This window comes from Dioscorea cayenensis, chromosome 19, assembly GCF_009730915.1.
Source record: "Dioscorea cayenensis subsp. rotundata cultivar TDr96_F1 chromosome 19, TDr96_F1_v2_PseudoChromosome.rev07_lg8_w22 25.fasta, whole genome shotgun sequence".
NCBI classification, from domain to species: Eukaryota; Viridiplantae; Streptophyta; class Magnoliopsida; order Dioscoreales; family Dioscoreaceae; genus Dioscorea; species Dioscorea cayenensis.
In genome coordinates, this window is record NC_052489.1 from 4,408,845 (window position 1) to 4,429,433 (window position 20,589).

Sequence of the window (20,589 nt, forward strand, 5' to 3'; positions counted from 1 at the left end):
CTTGAGGTAAGCTTCAGTCTCCTTGTCTCCCTTGTTGATGGAGAAAGGATGATCTAGGTTTAGGATTATTGGCTTGATCCATGTTCTTCTTATTGATTACTGCTTTGAGAACTTGAATGAGTGATTTGAATTGCTATGCTTCCTTGATTTGTTGTATCCTTAAACTAAATCTTCACTAGGGTTCTTGAACACTGTAGTTCGGCTACTATAGCATTACTATAGTACCGGTAAAACTTGGGTGTTTCTTTGGATTCATTGGTTTAGAGTTAAGCTCAAACCCTTAGGAATTCATTAGGAACCTTTAAATCTAGTGTTGAGCCAACCTTGGATTGATTTAGGGTTGCATGACATTCTTAACCTAGAGTTTCATTCTTGTCTTCCTTTGTTTAATTCTTGCTTGTTTGTGTGTGTGTGTGTGTGTGTGTGTGTGTGGGTTTTGGTTAGGTAGTAAGAGCTCAGCTCGAGACAAGTAGCCGGCGGAAGAGTAGTCACTACAACAAATTGTATTTTTAGTGATAACAAAAGTTATTACTAAAAGTAATAATTTTAATCACAATTAGTAATAGCAGTAAATTGTAGAAGTCGTCACCTCCCGTCACAAATACCTCCAATGCTAATACAAGAGTGACCATTTTAGACAAATGGTCACAATTACTCCATATTTTTGTGACCAATTTAATGACACTAACAAATTTAATATTTGTGACAAAACGATGTGGCTACAATAACCTTATTTATTTATTTCAATTTTGTTGACACAAAAAAATTTTAATTGTGACGAATAAAGTGCTCACAATAATTTGTTCAATTGTGTCAATTTCGTTGACAAAAAAAAAAAATGCTAAATTGTGACACAGAAGGCGTCACAATAATCTATTTTATTGTGACAAAATTGTTGACTCTAAAAAAATTTAACAGTGGGAAAACGTTTTTGTCAATAGAAATATTGTTATTGGTAACCAATACTTCATCACAAATATTAATTTGAGATATTATTATGTGTTTATATTGTCACAAATAAAATTTATGTTACTATAATTTTTTCACTAATATAATTAATTATTTGTGATAAATATAAAGTTATATTGTACATACTTCTTTCAAGACAAATTTTAGTAGAAAAAATATTGTCACACAAGCAAATAAAGTATTTAGTATTATATGATAATAAATAAATAAATAAATATCATCAAAATATACAAAATTCAAATTTTGAATATATAAAATTGGAAATTTTAATATCCAAAATACAATTATAAAATTACCGTTTAAAAAAAAAAGAAAAATGATTATAAAATTATCCTAAATTTGGAGAAGAAGTACTCCTTTATGTATTTAAATCTTCTCTTTTAAATTTCAGCCTCAACTTCTGCTAGAATTTAACTCCTTTACGCGGACTTTAATATTATTCCCTTTCCTTGATACTTATTCTATACATTTAAGAAAAAAAATAAGAATCTAATGAAATAATTTTAAAAATTTAAAAATTCTAATTTAATTACAACGTTCATATCATTATTTCTTCTCAATTGAGACAAGTTCCATGTTGCATTTAGCTTTTGTGATTTTTAATAGATAAAAAATCATAAAAAAAGAAAAATCACATAATCAAAATCTAAATAATATATTCCTATGAGGAACTTGAACCTAAGATTCAAAGTATTGAAAAAGAAACACTAACAAACAATCATTATTGAAAAAAATTCAATAAACCTAACTTTAAAGATTATAAAAGATAAAACAAAAAAAAAATATAATTATCTCCTATCCATTGCCTAAAATAAGCAAAAGAATTTAAGAAAATAAAAATAAGCAAATCTTGTGGCCATCAATAACATATACCTTTACATCAAAAGCTAGTTGAGTCACTTTAATTCTTTGAATCAAATGAAGCCGAACCCTCGCCATCAATCTCTATAGGACCATAGACACATAATTACTCGAGCCATCACTCTTTTAATATGTTAAATTCATTGAGGATATATATCTTTTAAATTTTTAAATTTTTTTTTAAAAAAGTATATTATCTAGATTTTGTTTTATGAGATTTGGTAAATCTCTATTTAATTTCAATTTTTAAAATCTTTCTCTAATACTATAAATCCTAGGTATAATCTAAATTAAAAACTTATTTTCTATCCCTTAAAATATCAATTTTGAGGATTGGGTAAACAATAACAACTTGCGAAACAATGAATTCGGAGAATATTTTTTTACATCGATTTTTATCTCATATTTTTACAAATATTTTTAAAATTAGAATAGTTTTTCTTTGAAAAAAGTTTATATAAATATATATATATAGACACACACATATCGAATTTGATCCTAAAATATATTAAACATACTTTAGATTTTTTTTCTTTGACAATACTTAGTTGATATTAATAGTTGAATTTTTTGTGACAAAAAATGTGATCACAAAAAAATAAAATGACCATTGGTGAAGAGCACTTTCATCACAACAAATGAAAATATTATTTACGACACTATAGGTATATTACTAGTGACAACATAATTGTAAGAGATCCTAAATCGTCACAAATATGATAGTTTTCGTGACAAAAAAAAATCATCACAATTAATTTAAATAATAGTGTTAATTAATTTTTTTATCACAAAAAACTTCATATTTGTAACAAAATGATTGATAGTTACAAAAAAAATCATGATGTCATAATTTTTGTAGTACAAGCATAATTTACTTAGTATATTAAAACTAGATTTGAGAAAGCCAGGCCTATATTTATGCTCTTTTTTAATATTTTTTTGGTTATTGTTAGTATTTTTATGTGAAAATAATTGTTTATTTCGTAGATGATTGATAAATACATATATATATATATATATATGCAATATTTTTCTTTGTATTGTAGATAAATAGGCTACACCAATGCGATGATGATGATTTAGTATTTGTGCATAGTTACTTTTAAATGTTTTAATAGGTTAATATTTTGGCTTAATAAAACAAAATATTTTAGTATCTAATAGGTTTTTATAAATAATAATTTTGTTAGATAAATTCATGTTAAATTTTAATTTTAAAACCCTTTTAAATTTTATCTTTGGGTAGAAAAAATGAAGTTTTTAATATTTTATTAATAATATAATTTTACAACTATATAGACTACGTATTTGGATTTTTTTTTTATCCAAAATTATTGACACAAAAAGTAAGATGTATAATTGTGATGGATGCTAAATTATCAAAATTGAAATTGTAATAGTGACAAAATAATTAGATATCACAACTAATCCAAATTATTGTGTTAGTTAACTTTTTTAGCATAAAAAAGCCAATAACATGGTTAAGAAATTTAATTTTTTGTGGCAATATTTAGTGGGCACTAAATGGTTGAATTTTTGTGACAAAATTGTTGTACCAAAAAAGATATGTTGAGTGATGGAGAACTCTTTCATCACAATAAATAAAACATTATAGTGACAATAATATTTCTTGTCACAATTACACATCATTTTTATCAAAAAATGTTTAACATAAAATATTGTATGCTTTTAGTAACGAACATTGGACACAAAAGAAATTTTGCCACTGTTAATATATTAATAGTGACAATTTAATTGTGGCATATACTAAATTGTCATAATTATCACTATAATAGTGATAAAAATATAAATTATCACAATTAAATTAAACAATAGTGGCTGTTACATTTTTGACACAAAAAATCTAATATTTTTGGCAAAATAACCGAGTGACACAAAAAATTGTCACTAAAAATCTTAACTCTTATAATGAGTTACTTATGGTTTTTCTCGTTGTGAGTGGGGTTTTATGCTGCATAATTCTTTTAGAATATTACTCATAAATCTTCATGGTTTTAAGTGCAAGCTTTCCATGGTTTTATCATTATGAAATGATACTTCGATCGATATAGAAGTGAATTTCTATATTATTGAATTATGAGCAAGATTCTTGATATTTGATGAAAATGTTTATGGTCATATTAATATATCAAGTTTGAATTGAAGTATGACACATTATACCCACATTATACTTGTGACATTGATTTATGTGGAAACGATGCTCATACCTGGCATGTGAATGTTGTCCTAGACATGGACCAATTGATATGCTTGATGTGATTTATATTATTGTTACACTTATGGGTGGTTTTGATGGTGATGGGGTTGTAACCCGCCCACTGCAGTGGGGATCCCCACTGTCTAGCCTATAGAGATGGTGTGAAGGACCTGGTTTTATTTATCCACCTCAAGTGGAGCATGGAGTCCTGACTAGATGATACATCGGGAGTCTGGAGCCACCATACAAAATCGGTGGGTCAATGACAACGCCCCTTGCGTATGTCCCGCAAGTGCACGGGTGTCAAAGTAATAAATCCCAGGTGAGTGGGGTATCGTATCCACAGGGAGTAGAGAATAAAAATACTTAAATTGTTTCTTAACTAAGTGAAAGATGAATAGTGATATGTGTGACAAGATGTGAAATAATAAAAGAAAAGGAACAAGAAAGAGAGCACAAGTAAAGGAGAAGGTAAGGCAATCGATATAAATGGGGTACCCGGATATTGTTCCGTCTAGGGCAATCATTTCAAGTGCAAGAACCCTCTATTATACTTTCTAATTGATGCAATAATGAGTCATGGAGATCCTTAAATACATGGTCCCAAATCTAAGGTCAACCATGCCTAACTCTATACATGTCCCGGAGGAGAAATTGAATAACCTCTGAACCTCGCACTCGTATAGAATTGCAATGAGTTCTAGGGATTCCAAGTGATAAATCCTCTTCCTAGATGTAGACCTAACCTTTTGGTCCAGGTGGAAGGTCCCTAGCCACAATTAAGCCCTAGATGCTAAAATCACTTCAACGCTTCACTTCGTTGCACCGGCAACTAAGCCCTAGCGGAAGGTCATCCTTTAGCCCATTCACTCTACTATAACCGCAAAGAACTTGAGGAAATTGAGGTAGAATAAATTACACCGGAGGGGAAAGGGACGTTCCGCTACCTCTCGACTTACTCTCTCAGCCCTCTCCAATCTATCTTTGTCTAACTCTCGTGTTGTGTCACTCACTCACAAGGGCTACCAACAAGAACTCTCAACTCTAGTGTCACTCTAAGGGAGTATTCATACAATCAAGCATTCAAGATTGGAATTCAAATAGAACATCAATTAATTGAAAGCATAATAAAGAGGTTCAATGAAACGAATACATCCTAGGGTTCACAAATACCCAAGTACCCACTAGGGGGTTTAGCTCTCTATGGAGCTAATTACAATCAATGAAATCAAATGTAAAAGCAAAGAATCCAAAGACAACCCCTCGATAATCGTGGCGATGGTCTTGTGGAGAGTCCTCTACTCGTCCATTGGTCCCTTTGTCCGGCCTAGGATACACCTCGCCGGATCGGTGCCGACAAAAACTCTCCCACTAACCTTCTTCCAAACGGAGCGCGATGTTAGAGCCATAGAACCTCTCCCAATCCCTAGCCAATACCTCTCAAAACCGTAGCCGCAGCTCTCTCTAAAGTTGGGGCAAAGATGGAGAAAATAATCCTGAAACCGGGGATGAAATCAGCCTTAAATAGGGCTGGAATCGGGAATCGACACGCCATGTGGGCCCCTGTGGATTTTTCGCACGGGCGTGTGAAATTTCCACACGCCCGTGTGGATTCTCTGTTTTCACCCTTCTTCGACCGGTTGTGAACAATACCTGCTACAGTATTTTACTGCATTGCCCTGCTACAGTACCAACCCGAAACACTCCCGAATCCATGCTTTCATCGAGGTAACATAAACGGCACACATTTACGTCGTAGATCGCTTTGCTTCTTCAATAACGGACATGTTTATGGAGATCTTGCTATACATGCACAAGCCGGAATGCTTGAATGTGACTGTCTTTGTGCCCATCCAAATTGTTGTGCTAACTTGAATACGAGGAGATTGGCACACATTCCCGCATTTTGAACCCGACTTATGTCTTTGCGTTTGAACCTTCTCAAGATTTCCTCCAAATGGTGCATTTACAATTCACATTGGCTTCTTTCTCTAATACTTAGCCTCACAACCCTATCTGCATGAAAGTAACATAAATACACACGTATTAGTGTTAAAACCTGATAAAAGTAATGCTCATCATAAGAAAAGAACACTTCACATCCTTATCGCACAAGCACTTATCAATCAACATCAAGGAATGAGGGTATTAATTGCTCTAAACTTAGCCGCGGCCACGACTATAGTTTAGAGGGTTTTCTAGACCATTCATTGATTTATCAAGATGCATTATTGTATTTGAGAATTCAAGGTTCTTATGTTGAAATCTCTTACATTGATCGCTCATATACTTTTGAAGGGGAAAAGAATGAATTTTATAATGAGTTTTATGGTTTGATGTTTTAAAACTCATATTATTCTTTAGGATGATTTTTGAATGTGAAACCCTTGTTGAATCAAATGAAGCATTTATGATGGTTATGAATTTCACATATATATAAATTTATTGTGCAAAATGTTGTATCATTCAAAGTTTTTGTATTTTTTGTAAAAGCTTGATTATGAAACAGTAGTGTGGTGTGGCGGTAGCGTGGTGGCAGGGCGAACTACTGGCAGTATCTTCCTTTCCTTACTCATTTTTTAGTATCATGTATGTTATCCTTTGAGCATGAACATGTTTTATAGAATATGGATCCACTAGTGTGTTTGAACTCTGTTTGCATGGATTGTTTGCTTATCTAGTTTCTTGGAAGTTTTGTTGTATTTGAGACCAATATATTTCTTGAACTCTACTATTAGATTATTATATTATTGCTCCTTTCTGTTTTCCACTTTGTACATTCTGTTCAGTATTACTCATTGTAGTGATTTTGTTAGCCTTGCGTTGACTCGAGGGTTGAGTGGTATGGGTATCCCTCCTCGGGTTATCATGGTGGTTGTCATGTGCTAGCCTATGGGTCAAGGGTAACACAGCAATAGCATTCTTATTTATCTATTTATTTATTTATATTTTATTTGTTAATAAAACCATAGCACTTCCTATAGGCAAGGGGTGTCCCATTGACTAGGCTTCTAAGGTAGTATAGCTTCTTTTCCTGTTTGAATTAGCGAGTTATTGTTTAATTTGTTCATAAATAGCCTTTCAATTTTTAAATTAAATAAAGAGAAACTAAAATTTTCTTTTGAGCTTTGTTATGTAGACAAGTCAACTTTTGTAGAAATTGCCTTGTAAGTTGATTCAAAAGGCCTTCTCTGGTACCCCATGTTTAATGATATGCGTTTTCTTTCTTCAACTGTCTTAGGTTAGAAGAAAATATGTGATAGTTAATCCCTGATCATATTTTTCAAATATAAGTATTTTTGTTAGTCAATATAAAGAAGTTTTACTATGGTGACAAACTGATAATGGCTTAAAGAAACACAAGAATTAACAACCCTTGTACCCTAGCCAAATTAATTTCAATGAGGATACGTTCTAAAACTCCAAATGGATGATAATTAAAGTCAGATTAGCAAACAAAAAGTTGTATAAATTAATAAAACATGCCAATTAACAATGTTTTACTTAACCATGACCATGAGATTGTCCAGAGTATAATATTATACTTTAGGAAGCCCACTGCTGGAAGATAATAATTTTTTTTTTCTATTGCCATTTGAAAATCACACATGATAGTATAGATTTTTTCTACAACCACTAGTGAATGTTCAAATCAAACAACTTACTATATGGTGATGTAAATGACCTAATTAGACTGTCTATTTTCAGGTTAGGTGAGGCTTGAAACACACAAACTACTTTTAGCGCTTACACAAGAGAATCTAAGTTCAATTTTTGTAATAGTTGTAGAAATATTTTCAAGCAAGGTAATCTCCTCCATTGTTTCTTCCTGTGCTAAGCAGGATAATTAGTTGAATTAGCTATGCCAGTGAGAAATCTGCACTGATAGTGACAACCCAAAGTAGAACTAACCCATTTAAAAGCTTAGGGGGGAACTTGATAACTGACAGCATCTATGGTAACAAGATTTTTTTATTTTATATTATTTATGAATAACAAAAGGGTCTGAACTTCACATCAGTATGAAATTTATATTACATGTCCAACAATATTAAACTTGCACAAGAGTTAAATAATAATAATTAGAAATACTAAACAAGGGAGTGTGAACTAGAAGAGCAGGAACATACATTTGGGTTTTGTGTGTAAAATCTGCCAAATTAAGTGTTCATCAGTTGGTAGATTTTGCTCCAAATTACTTTTGTCATGTTGCCATTCTGTAAACAATCTATGGATGTGCCATGTCCTTCATCTCCCACAATTTAAGGTCCTTGCTTGTTTGCAGTTAGATTCATTAATCAATTGGTTGTATTTATATTAGACTAATGCATTTGTGCTAATTGAATTAAATTCCATATTTAATCTCTAGAAAATATTAAGATAGAAATACATATTATATGACTTTGCAAATCTGAATTCAAAAATATTTTATTTGGGATGAGTCAATCTCATCATTTATTAAGATGGTCTGGTAACGTAAGGTTGCAGAGCATTATCGAGTATTGATATGTAGTTTGAGAAAAGGCAACGAAAAAACCATGCATGTGAGTGATTCTGCATGGCAAATATGGAGGGAGACATGGAATTCACCAAAATTTAAAGTCTAGAGTGAGAAATTTGCTGTAAATAGGCTCAGTGAGATGGGAAGACATGGATGTGGTATATCCCGGCACATAGGAGGCTCAATTTCCCACATCTCCCACACAGAGCCATTAGTAAGTTATTCATATTTGATTGAATATGTTTCTATAGTACAAAGACTCATTATAGTGCTAAGTGGAACTTAATTCAATAAATCTATTGTAATATTTTAGCAATTGAAGCTTGACAATGACCTTCTTTTGTATGAGCTTTTTAAAGTAACACATACGAAGAAGGGTACTTTAGAGCTCATTGATGCATGATCTCAGGCTATTAAGGTGAGTTAGTGCCAATTTTATTTGTGTTTTTAAACCATAAATTTTATTTGCACTACTTGTGTTTTTATTCATTACTTTGATATCAATATTCAACAAGTGAAATCCATTGATGCAGGATCGTTATTTGAAGCTATGATGAGTGTACATTGTTCATGTATTTCATAGCTATTTATACACTCATTTGGTATACATTAGAACCATAATGTGGAATTCGATGCTAAATATCATGTGTTTTGTATTAACAAGCTTAGAGCAGTACTTAAAGGTGAGGAAGATCCAAATGAAGCAATTCAGACCAAAAACGATGAAGTTGGAACTCTCTCGGCACCATTAGAACAAGGACAAGCAAACTAAGTGACTTACAAGTAGCTTACGGTCAGTCTTATGGCCGTAAGTATAGTCTACAAGACCTTTGTGGGTATGCTTATGCCCATAAGGAGGATTCAAAATCAATTCAAAGGACCTTACGGACAAGGCTTACACCCGTAATAATGTCCATAAGGACCATCCAAAGGAGCTTACTACCATAATGCACACCCGTAAGGGCAATTGTAAGAAACAAACAGAGAAGCTTACGGCCATAAGCGGAACCATAAAGAAATCAAAAGACCTTACTGATGAGGCTTACGACCATAAGTCATAACCTAAGGCTCGTGACAATCTTCCCTAGTTCCCTTATGGCCTAGTCCTTACGCCCATAAACAGTCAGATATAAATAAAACTTAAGAGGATTTCTAGGGCATCATTTATTCTATATCTCTATTCTTTGGGGCAATTCTTAGAGGTGAGAATGAGGAAGAAGAGGGCCGAATCTCCAGCACCTTAGGCAAGATTTGAAGAGGGATTTGACCCCGCATTCAAGGATATTGGCAATCATAACCATCAAGCTCATCTTGGAGGCGTGTGTGAAAGCTACCTCAACGCTCTCCATCCTAGGGATTATAAGGAGGTTTTCATGGATCTTATGTCTACTCCTATTTTTTGTATCTTAAATGCTTGCCCTCCATTAATAGAGAGCTAATTTGTAGATGTTTGGGCATCTCTAGGGTTTATTTTTATGACTTTGGTTGTTGGACCTTTGATGCTTGAATTGATTTCATAGTTGCAATCATATATATTTGAATCTGATTGCGTGTTTGAATGCTTGGTTTCTAACGAGGCGAAAGCCCTGGCTATCTTGTTTGATGTGCTACGTGACGAATAGAAATACCCACCTAGCCTAGACATGTCATGATTAGAGGGAATTGTGAGTAAGCCTGTGTATAGGGTACTTTAAAGACTCCATCTCTCTCAATTCTCTTGAGTGAGTAGTTAACAATCTCCGTACTCTTTGCAATTATGTACAGTGGATTTTACAAGAAAATGTATTTCTGTTCTATCTTCGGATTAGGGGTAATCTCTCTCTTTTTGGGGGAGATTATTTACTTAAGAGATTGTCATAAGCTCACAATGAAGTTTCATAGAGTATTAATGCGATTGTGTGAATGTCTGTATTAACTCTGTACCTATTTAGTTTCTTTTTGCCTAAGAAATCGGGGTTTAGTATAATTCTAGAAACCTCTCGGTTCAAATAGGATTGCATATTTAGATGACCATCGTCCTGTACTTCACAACCCTAGAGGGATACTATGCCTGAACATCGCTTTCTTCCTTTATTTTTCTCATATTATTTCCCATATTTTTTTGTTTTCTTTTAATCTTGTTCACATACAAACACTTCACTATTCAGGATAATTTTCAGATTTAGAGTCATCATTAGTATTCATCTTCTTTCCTGTTGGCCGACACTCTGCACTTCAATCACACTTTATTACATGATCGGCACGTACACTTGTGTTCGTCCCTATAAAACTTATGGAGCAAGCATCTCAAACACAAGAAGAGAATACTGAGCCTCTTGTTGTTGATGAAGTAGCTATATATTATGAAGCTATGGGGGGAGAAAAAAACGCAGGGTATATGGAGTAGGATCCCATGGATCTATTTTTTATCACCCAGTCATCTTAAAGCTTGTCTACTAGTACATCATTAAAGGCGGTAAATATTGAGATAAGAGAGTTGTGTTAGATAGTTATTCAGTTACAAGATAATAACAAAGAGCTTCAACAAAGTCTGCGCGAGATGAGAGAAGAAAGGGACCAATATCAGGAGGAGATGATGGACTAGATGAAAGACATGATGATGAATTTCGAGACTAGGATGCTTCAGCGCTCGCAATTTACCAATCAGGCCCACATTCATTCAAAGGTGATGATGATGTTCATCATTTAGATGACATCTAGTATCATGTAGTACTATATCTTTTATAGTGTTTTGTATTAAATAAATGTGTGTTTTTACAGTATGTTGTGCTAAAACTAGTATTTTGTGCTAAGACAAGTAGATGCTAATATATTTGGATGTTTTTATATTGTGACAAATATGTTTAGGGATGACTAAGAACCAAATATTATTTTATTATTTAAATTTTTAGAAATTTAGAAATGGATTAAAAGCCGATCATTCAGTTTCAAAATTTTATTTACTTTTTTTATTTATTAATTTAGAAACAGATTAGAAACTGATTAATTTGTTTCTGAATTTACTTTATTTTTAAAATTTTAAATTTAGAAATGGATTAGAAATTGAATTATTTCTGTTTCTAATGAAAAACCATATTTAAAATATAATGTTAGGTTTCTAATCCATTTCTAATATTTGAAACATATATGAGTTTATTACTAATTTGTTTATTGGATTGGAATCGGATTTGAATTAGAAATTGATTATAGACATACAAAATTCTTTTTATGTTTTCTGAATTTACCAACTTAACTAATTCCATTGCACATCCATTTCTAATTTCAAAAATGGGCCACTATTTGAGTTGTTAATCGAATTAGTAGCGAGGATTTTAGGAACTAAAAATTTTCATTTTGAATCCATTCCTACTCAATTAGCAACAGATTATAAATTCAAAAAATTGCTTCTAAACTCTAATTTTGTTGTAGAGTTTTAAATGGCCAAAAGGTCCCGTGCATTTTCACCCCCTAAATTGAAGGGGTTTTCACTCTAAATCGTGTATCTTTCTTGTGACTGATTGATCTTTGTTAATATCTTACCTTTTGATCGAGTTTTATACTCAAAGAGAGGAAAAAAAGAGGTCCTAAAGAATATTCAGAAATCAGTACATTTACTACATTAACCATGCTTAGGTCATGCAGATTACAAATTTCTAAATTTTCACTGTGCTACAATGTTAGTGCTACAGTATCGAGAAAACCTGAGAGTTGCACTAGTAGCAACACACCTGAGCAGATTCCGTGCAAATTGCAGGTTTTCTTCTAAGTAGTCAAAATCGGGTTGGACCAGCTGATCCAACCCAGTTGGACAGGACCCGGGGACTAGAACGGTCCGGTTCAAGATACAAAACCGGTTAAATTAAAAACCAGCATTAAACCAAATGAACCGGTCAGTTCAACCGTGACGCAGTGGGATAAAGTTGAAGACTTGTTTAGTCTGAGAATGCCCAAGTCAATAACAAAGTAACAAACCTAAATCCTATTTAGTCTAAGAATACCCAGAGATTTAAAGAAAAGAACAAACTAAATACTTTTATTTCATCAAGATCAACTACTCAACTTAGCCCAAGGGCTTACAATAAATAAACAAAAAAAAACAGTAAAATAACCCTAAAAAGGAGCCAAATCGAAAATTTGCCAAAAACGGCAAGTTTTCAATTTACAACAGGAAATAAAATATTTAACAAAATAAAGCTAATGCCTAAAACGGAGTATAAATCCAAGATTTGTAACCAAAGATATAATTAAATCAAATCTTTCCTAAAACGGCAAAATTCTTGTTTTCAAGGCCAAGATGATGGAATTTGGCAAAAAAACCGGCGTGACTCACATGCAAAGCCAGTGATTTGTGCTTGTTGACACATTTTCCATCAAGTGAGACCCCCAAAACAACACAAATCTACCGCTTGAAAAATTACCAAAATACCCTTATTAGGACATGTCCCATTTTTCCAGAAAGGCACAGGCTAGCTCCTCAATACGCCCGCATCAAACCATGAACCGGGCTGGTTTACACAGTTCAATAGTTAATTAAAAAAAGCAGTGCTATTGAATCAAGTCAAAGTAGCATTCTTTTCCAATCTCCATCTCCAGACTCTCCACCCGTGAGGCCCCTCTCATCAAGCATCGGCACTGCCAATAATCTCTGGCGTCAATAACAGCCTGGGGGATGTTTTGCTTGTGAATGAGGTTATACCGTTATAAAAGTCTAGAGAGAATAAATGGCGATAGTAGGTGATGTTATAGGTGACAATAAGAGGGATCTCCGGGCGCTTTAGTGAGGCCGCGAACCATGAGGTGCAGAAGCAACGGAAATGGATGTGGCCAATAGCGTTGAGGTAGCCGGCGATCATAGAGAGGGTGAGATCATCAACGGCGGACCAATCTGGGTTCTTGGGAACATGGGTGGTTATCTTGTAGTACTACTGTTGGATGAGAACTCCCAGTGTTGTTGTTCTATCAAGTCATGCATGCATGCATGCATGTAATTTTATAGTCATGCCCTACTCTAATGGACGTGATCAGCAGCATCATATCTTTTTACCCTTGTGTTATTATTTAACAGTAATTGAAATTTCATTGAAACTATTTGTTTACTATGTTTATTGCATAGTATTATCTAAATGTATCTTTTGTTGAGATTTGATTTTAAATTATGAGTTCATTTTATTTAGTATTTCATATGGATTTAATTTATAAATTTAATTTCAAAAAAACTTGATAAGATTAATTTTATTTAGTGTTTTAAATGTTATGTTTTGAATATGGAATCAAGACTTGTTTTGTTTGATAGATTATGTATTTGATTTAAAAATTAATATAGGTTGTGTATTTTGATTTAAAAACTAATATAATATTTAATGTATTTTATTTTATATTTTTATTTATTAAATCCTGTTCGACCCAGTTCAACCACGATCGAACCTCTTGACCCTTGAACCTTGGCCTTCCCCGGTTCAAAGGTCTTGTCCGGTTCTGACTACTTAGGTTTTTTATCTTTCACCTGTGCTACAATGCTACAGTTACAGTTATAGTGCTACAATATAGCTACTGTAATACTAGATATTCCTGAGAGCTGCATAGGTAGCGACACAGTCATGCTGATTTGGGTTGGGGTTTCTAAAAATAGCACGGTTGCTATAGTGATGTACTTAAGTGCTACAGTGTCACCGAAAACACCGATTTTGTGTCCATGATTGTCTCATTCTCCCCAACAAAAATGACCAAAGAAAGTTTTAAAATGGACAAGTAAGAAAAACCGAAGCTGAGTATATTGTAACACTTTGAAATGCATACATTGCAAATGTGTGACCAATGGTAAAGGGTCTAAAATTATGGGAAAATCTAAATGTGTATTAGAAGTTTGAAGGATATGTTATTAATTATAAATACCAACACTTTGAATTAGCCCCTTTAGCACTGATCAAAGGATTTGTCTAGGAATGAAATTGCAAAAATAACTATTATAGAGATGCATTCATTGATATCTTATATAATTTCAACCGGGAACTACTTTTTTATGTGTTAAAAATATATCATCATGACTAAAACATTTGGACTTGTTTTTTATAAAAGATCACCATTGTTTCTTATGGTAAAACCGGCAAATAATCTAGTTAATTAAGCTTGAGTGTCTATTTGCAATGTAATGTCAAGTCTTTCCTATTATCATGTATTATAAATTAAAATAAATTTTATTGTATATATTATGAACTACTTCGATATTCCACATACAAAAATAACTCTTTTTTAACCCTAATTAATTAAATAAGTAACTTTTATATCACTATCAAGAATTGAATTGTTTCTGGTGCAATATTTTGGTGCCTATTCTATTGTCTCACTCACTAAAAGGACTTTTTAAAATATTTTATTAAGATCTTCCAGTTTTTGTTGATTTTACCTGTCTCCATCAATTATTGTTCACACCTCATGAATTTCAAAAATTCCTAAACAGTCACTCCAACTTTTGCACACCCCGGACAACCCTTCAGTTTTAATTTAAATTCCCTTTCACCCCCTCCCGGTCACTTCAACTAGGTTAAGTTTATGAATTTCCATTTTTGCCCTTGCAAATAGTGGTAAAAAACCGCCCAATCACATCATCTTTTGCACTTTATGTAATTTTTTTCCTTCCTGTTTGTTTTTTATCAGGCAAAGTTTAGAAAGCCGCACATATCTTCTTCTTCTCTTTTGGTTTATTTGATTTGAGTTATGCCGTTTTTGTGATAAGGTGAGAATTTCTTCGTTGCTCTCTCTTTGATCATTCTGCGGAAAGGAGGGAGTAACACAATTTATAAAAATGTGAGCGATGGAGTCTCAATGTTTCTCATGTCAGGGTGAAGTTTATCACATCCGATGGATATAAAATGGTTTGTCCAATAAAAAACGAGGTTGACTTCCAGCGGATGTGCCATTGTCGAATCCTACTAAAAACTAGTTCCATTGTAAAGTTCTTCTCTTTTATCTTTATCTAGTTATATAAGTTAATTATTGTTTAACTGTGCACGTCTCCTTTTAAATATATTACTTTTCCATTTAAGTATTGTCTTCTCCGTTTAATTTATTTCGTCTTTATTTAAATATTTGTCTTAACTTTTAAATATTTGACATAACGTTTAAATTTTTAATTTATCATTTAAACACTTTATGTCTCTACTTAAAATATTGATCTTTATCGTTTAAATTGAAGTGTTGGCAAGAATTGGGATTCTGCGAGAGCCCCGGTCCCACCCCATGGCGACCCTGACGGTGTGGAATGCCTTCCTTCCTTATCTAATCAATCTGAAGTGTTATCGTTGGAATTCAGAAGATCAAGGATTGGCTCTTGTACAAGGCCACAGATGGCAAGTTTATGGTATCCTGTGCACAAGAATTAATGACGCCATTAAATTTTCTAAAATTTAACATAAATATCGGAAGACCCCTTCCTCGTTATCAGTCAAGCTCGGTCCCCCATGCGTTTTCCTTTTTTTTCTCGGATCTGAAGCGTCAACCAGCTTATGGACTTCACACCATAAATAAGAAGGAAGACCCCTTCCCATGGACACCGTCTCCTCCTCCTCCTCCTCCTTTGCTTCTTCTCAGATGAGTTTCTTCTTCATGTGTCCAGGATATTCGCTTCAGTCAGACCACATTTTTGAGATCAACTCTATCTTAAAGGATGTGTCATGATCATCCTTTTTTGGAGAATCAATCAGCCGCAATCACGCAACAAGTTAAACTATCTTTTTCTGTTCAAGTCGGAAAGCCCGCGTAATTGCTTGAATGCGGAGGATTCTCCAACAGATAATAACGAGCAAATAATTAAGCGGGCATTTTGACTTGGTCAAGATAAGAAAGTTTTCACTTATTGCTTGATTGCGAAGGATTCTTCAGAGGAGGATGACCATGACACATCCTTTAAAACAGAGTTGATATTTATCACTTGAGAATTATTTTTATCCTTTAAAAACTTTTTCTTACTGCAAACATCATTGTCTGTGTTTAACTGTCTGGCTCTTCATTTAATTTCTAATCTTACCATTTAAATATATTTTTTTCTATTTAAGAGTTCATGTTCTATGTTGTATAGGCTCAAGTTGATGCGCATGTTATGCAACCGCCGTAAGAAAGCGAACAAATGGGAGACCTACTTATGCCCGGACATACATTCGAAGGTAGAGATACATATTGAGTCGATGATCTTAATAGACGAAAAAAGATCGAGTCGCAAGTGTCCGAGGTCCGACTAGGCATTATAAATGAACAAATATTTTAAAAGAAACAAACTTATTTGAGTGTCAACTTTTGATATTTAAACAGAGACAAAAAGGGCATTGTAAATAAAGAAAAGGTTAAACAAAAACGCTTAGTATTTCAACAGAGACAATGGTATTTAAACCAAAAACAATGATATTTAAACAGTGAGACAATGTTGTTTAAATAGAGAAACTTAGAAATTAAACAATGAAAATGATATTTAAACAAAATCAATTATATTTAAATGAGTTACAATGTTATTTACACGGTAATTCTGTTTTACATAATTACATATTAAACTTTTTTCACCCCGGTTGAGGAATCCCCTTTCTCAGTGATGCCGGATGCGCTCCCTTTTTTAAGTATGTGGGTAACATATTTTAAGCACCAGTAAGGGACGTCCGCTTGTTGTAGCTGTAGCTTTTCACCGTTGAGTAGTTGTTCGATAAACCGCATGAATAAAAGGGATGTTGCTCTCGGGGGAGGGGGTGTCATTAAGTGAATGGCGTCGAGGGCGCATTCAATTTAAACAATAATAAATAGTTTTAAAAAGTTAACTCAAATATTTAAACGGTTTACATATGTGTTTAAACGATATCCAAAATATTTAAACACTGAACCGATAATTTAAACACTAAATCACGTTTTTTAAACATAAAAGTTTGAAATTTAAATAGAGACTCATGATTTATTACCTCTTTTCCTTCGAGCGATGACAATATGGCTTCTATCGTCGCTTGCTTTCTTCCAGGCGCATCTCGCTTGCACTTGAGCGGCCGCTTGTGGGACGTCCTCCATCAGCCACTTGTGCGTCGCTTGCGTCAATGCATATCGTCCCATGCATATCGTTCTATCAGTTTGAAAATCTCTTTTTCTAATTACATAATCGTTTATAAAAAAAAAAATCATAAACACAACTTCTTCAACGGCGTCCACCTCGGCTCAACACCTCACATTGCAAACTGATGAAATGCCGAATACTTGAGCAAGAATTCTTCTTCGAGACAATGGTGGAAAGTGAAGAAGAACTTCGAGACAAGGATGCCCAGGTGAAAAGAAAAGCTGAAGAGGCGAAAAGTGAAAAAAAGTATAACCGGCGCCAGTAATGGTTGTCTCTAGGGATTACCCAAAAAAATAACCTCCCACTTCCTTTCAAACTGAAAACATGATTGCACTGCCACAACTTTTCATGCAAGGGGCAATTTCGTCTATAAAATTCAAAATTAACTCTGTTAACGCCGGTTACAATCTTTGGGGGTTTGAAAATCATTGAGTTTAAAAGGAAGGTGTTTTTAGGCATACACAAAGTTAGGGGGTGTTTTTATGCATATTACTAAAAATTAGGGGTTTTTCTGGTAATTTTCACTTTTTATTATTTTATTTAATATCTTGGACCACAGACAAAAAGGAAAAAGAAAAAAATCCAAGTATAGCTTTTATTATGATTTGTCTTTGTTTTTGTTAATTTTTTCGTTTTTCAAAAAGTTTGACTAATTATATTTTGTGTGAATGATTGGTCCAGATAAGTATCAAAGTATCATTTCATAGTTATTGGGCTCCTGCAAATATAATCATTAAACATAGCTTACATTTATTTATGGGAAAATTACGTGTTAGTTCATGGAATTTTTTATTTGTTTTAATTAGTTCTATTGACAAAATATTATCCTATACAGTCCTCTTTTTTACAATGAGTTTCATTTCATCCCTCCCGTTACTTTTGCAAGTTCAAATTGTGTTCGATAATACACAAATTTGAATAGATTTGCCAAATAATAAGCGGATATACAAAAAACCAAAGAGCAAAACTAAAAACTGAAGGTGATGTACAAATAATAAATCCAAAGTACCAAATTCAAAGAATAAAACTAAAAATTTAACATGATGTAAGAATAGTAAAACCGAGGTTATCTAGCCATTAGACTTAAAAATGATTATGGGAAAAATAAAAAACTTCCATGGGATTTGAAAAAATCAAAAGTTTTTTTTTACCCAACATTAAAGGTGTTTGGAATTTTTAAGTAATTCCTCTTTATTTGTTTATTATTTTTTTAATAAAATATTTTACATTTATACTTATATATATATATATATTGCTTACTCTTTATTTCTTCCCTTCTTTTTAATGTATGATTGATAATCCCATTTTTTCAATAAATACATCACGACAATTCAATCGCTGTCAGATGTAAAAATTTGGTTTCATTGTTCCGCATGTGACAAATAAATTATGTATATATTAAGGACCACTTGTAATCGGTAGGGTCAATGTCTTCTGCTTTATTTTTTCAAACATCTCATCAATTTCTTACGTGATTTATATATTTTTTTATAAAAATTATAATAATGAATCATGTAAATAAAATAATCTATTCACTTAGAATGAAATTACTGTATGTTTAAAAATGGTATAATACCTAATTGGTCCATCTACTTTTCTCTTTTTTTTTTTCTCTCTACTGAAAAATATTCTCGACTAGTCCTTCTATTTTTGAAAATGGACCCACTCAGTCTCATTTTCAAAAATAGAGGGACTAGTCGGGAGCATTTCTCCCTAAATGGGCACATTTTTAAAAGTAGAGGGACTAGTCGGAAATATTTCTGAGTAGATAGACTAAAAGGGAAGAGAGAGAAAAGTAGAGGGACCAATTCGGGTATTATACCGTTTAAAAATATATTATTTATATAAATTAAATTTTATAAATAATTTTAAAATATTTGTGTGGAGTAATTTATCCACGTTGCCAAAAATTAAAAAATAAATTTTTTTCAGATCATTAATAAAAGCTTATTTAAAATATATAGTTCTCACATAGCATTTTTTTTTGTTTTATTTATTTTATTTGCTTTGATGAAAAAGAAAAGATATTTAGGGTTGTGTCCAAAATATCTTCATAATATTTTTGTATTTTTTTAAGGGAAAAGTACAAAAAAAACCCATGTGGTTTTCCATTTTTGCAAAATGAGGCATGTGATTTTTTTTTCCGATTCCATAACATGTGGTTTCCCAGATTTACAAAAAAAGGAAAAATCGTAACGGCCGTGAACTCGTGCTGACTTGGCAAGGGCAAACTCGTCAATTCAAGTAATGGTCCGGTGACATGGCGCAAAGACAAGTTTTTTTTAAAGAACTGTGTTGCATTAGGATTAAAGCACTAATTGCAATTTGCCTCCATGATATTGTCTCGATAGTTGCCCAAATTTCTATAAAAAGGAACATCCACTCCTTCCTGAGACTTTGAAGATTTAGGGATGAAGATTTAGGGTTCATGGTGTTCAAGCATCACAATGAACACTTGTATGCATTAGCTTCCAAGCCCTCACATCGAGTCTGCGAATTTTCCTAGTTTACTCATAGCAAAGCGTAGATTTCTCGGTATTATTCTCCTTCTTGACTCTTTTTCTCAAATTTTTTTCATTTTTTGCAAACCCTTTGAGCAATGCTTCTTTTCTCCTACATCTAGTATGAAATGTTCTGTTGCTAAGCATTAAAGACAATACCCCTTTTATTTGCTTCTTTTCTCTCACAAATAGTTTAATTTGTTATATATTTAAGCATTGATGACAGAACACCTTCCTTTGTTTTAAATCTTGTTTTAAATCATGGGAATAAGTTGTACGTATGTGTTTTGCAATGCTAGAGGATTAATGCTTATACATATAAGCATTCTTTTTACTCATGCTAGAGGATTAATGCTTAACATCAACTCCCTTTGAGATACATTTATGGCCTCTTTTCACTAAGATCAAGGAAATCTTTATTAATCTCTTTGTAAAAAATCACCAAGTTTATATGATTATGAATGGACTAAGTACTGTG